The sequence below is a fragment of the Octopus bimaculoides genome, chromosome 10 (assembly GCF_001194135.2).
Source record: "Octopus bimaculoides isolate UCB-OBI-ISO-001 chromosome 10, ASM119413v2, whole genome shotgun sequence".
NCBI lineage: Eukaryota > Metazoa > Mollusca > Cephalopoda > Octopoda > Octopodidae > Octopus > Octopus bimaculoides.
This window is the reverse complement of record NC_068990.1, coordinates 54,873,332-54,875,961: the sequence shown is the minus strand read 5'-3', so window position 1 is coordinate 54,875,961 and position 2,630 is coordinate 54,873,332. Positions and strand designations below refer to the sequence as shown.

The following is a 2,630-nucleotide window of genomic DNA, read 5'->3' as shown; positions in this document are numbered from 1 at the left end:
TTTTACATGCCAGCGACACAGGAGCCAGTCTGACGGACCTGGCATTAACCACATTCAGATAGTGCATTTTATGTGCCACCAGAATGGGAGCCAGTCAGGAGGCACTGGCATTGCTCACTTTCAGATGGTGCCTTTTATAGCAGCCAGCCAGGCAGCACTGGCCACAGCTACGATATTGGTTTTATTTGGCTCAACAGGTCTTCTCAAGCATATCATATCGCCTGACGCATCAAGGGTACTTTTAAATGGGCTGGATATGCAACACTGGCATCGGCCATAGCTGCAATCTCACTTTAGTTGCTGAGTCTTCTCAATCACAGCATCTCGGCCTCCTGTCATTGCCTCCATGAGGCCCAACGTTCAAAGGTCATGCTTCACCACCTCATCCCATGTCTTCCTGGTTCTACCTTTTCCACAGGTTCCTTACACAGTTAGGGTGTGGGACTTCCTCCCATAGCTGTTTTTATCCATATGTAACCATATGACCATACCAGCGCAGTTGTCTCTTGCACACCACATTTGATGCTTCCTATGTCCAACATTTCTCTCAGGGCGCAGACACTCTGTCGTGTATGCACACTGACATTACACATCCAGCGAATCATACTAGCTTCATTTCTTTCAAGCCTACGCATGTCCTCAGTAGTCATGGCCTATGTTTCACTGCCATGTAGCATGGCAGTTCGTACACATGCATCAAACAGTCTACCATTCATCCTGAGTGAGAGGCCCTTAATTGCCAGCAGAAGTAAGAGCTCCCTGAACTTTGCCTAGGTTATACGTATTTTAGCTGCTACACTCTTAGAGCATCCACCCCCACTACAGACTTGGTTGCCTAGGTAGCGGAAACTATCAACTACTTCTAGTTTTGCCCCCTGGCATGTGATGGAATCTGTTTTCTGTACATCTTCAGTGCTTATTGCCCCTGTGCATCTGCCACACAAAAACTATCCTCCCAGTTAACTTTCCTTTGATATTGCTGTACTTTTTATGTGTCCATAATTTACACTGGGTACATCTTATAGAGTTTCTACCCACACCTTTTCCACACATCAAGCAGGGCCACCTACCTAAAAGGGTTTGTGATTTTCCAGCCTTCCTACTTACTAAGGCCCTTCGATTCTAGACCTTCCTTCCACACTCTAAACCTTGTCATATATGTGTATATATGTGTGTATATATATACATTTACCAAATTTTATAGTATTAAGTATCCATCATGGCTGGTCTTACCAATCGGTTTCACACAAAAGTACAATGTAGTGTTGGGTAACAGTCTAATTATAATTATGCTCATCAAAGGCAGGTGATATGGAAAGGAATATGGCAACTGCTCTCTATTGTCAGAGGTGGATTAGTACAACCAATCAGCAAAAAATGGGCCAGGGGATTGGCTAGGAATTATGTCCCTTGGTTGGGTATGCCTGTGAAGCCAGCAAGAGTTATCTTTAAGTGGAGAAAGTATTATTAATGTGGTGTCCATGCAAGAATGGGGTATGTGGCATGTTTAGTCAAATGTATAATTTTTTCGGGGGTGTAGGTATATATAGGTGCATTCATTGGTTTAATTTCTTTCTGTAAAAGATAAAGCTGTGGGATTTATATTAGTGTGTGGTGTTTAATGTGTGTGTGTGTGTGTGTGTGGTGTCTGTGTATATGTGGGGGAACAATTTGCATGAGGGGGTGTGTTGGGGGTGGTGGGGGATAATTATATGCAGAATGTCTGCCTTATAGGGGTGTGCATGGTGTGTATCTTGGTCAAACTCTTTTTATTGAGCCCTATTCCCTTCCATATCAGCTACTTCTGATGAGCATAACTATATAATTGGATTGTTACCCAACACTCCATTGTATTTTTGTGTGAAACCGATTGGTAAGACCAGCCATGATGGATACTTAATACTATAAAATTCAGATAATATTTAGCCATTCTACTAACAGTTATACGAGTGCATTTTCTCTTTGACTTATGGTCTCTTAGACAACTCATGAATGTTATCTGAATATATATTCACACACACACACACACACACATATATATTCAGATAAGAGAAGAAATAGAGCTACAATTAACAATTAGGTGTTGATCATTGGTATTGAATGGTCATAGTTTAATTATAGTTAAAAAAATAACATTTACGGCTGTTTCAGCTTGTTATTTTTGAGGTAAACTTGCATTTATCAGAACTTTTTCCTTTTTCCTCCTGTCAATATACCTCTGATAAAGTTCAAATCATTCTGATGATGTTTGTTACATGGAATGAAATAAATGCAAGCTTACCTCAAAAATAACAAACTGAAACAGTTATAAATGTTATTTTAATTATAATTAAACTCTTTCTTTACTCTCTTTTACTTATTTCAGTCTTTTGACTGTGGCCATGCTCGAGCACCGCCTTTAGTCGAGCAAATCGACCCCAGGACTTATTCTTTGTAAGCCTAGTACTTATTCTATCGGTCTCTTTTGCCAAACCGCTAAGTTATGGGGACGTAAACACACCAGTATCGGTTGTCAAGCGATGTTGGGGGGACAAACACATACACACACATATATATACATATATACGACGGGCTTCTTCCAGTTTCCGTCTACCAAATCCACTCAGAAGGCTTTGGTTGGCCCGAGGCTA

At 41.0% G+C, this 2,630-nt stretch overlaps 1 protein-coding gene across 1 annotated transcript in view; it reads right to left on the bottom strand.

The window, feature by feature from the left end:
• Nucleotides 1-2,630, bottom strand: part of LOC106881233 (cation-independent mannose-6-phosphate receptor) — a 159,211-nt gene that overhangs the window by 31,639 nt on the left and 124,942 nt on the right. The gene's annotated exons all lie outside the window — the stretch shown is intronic.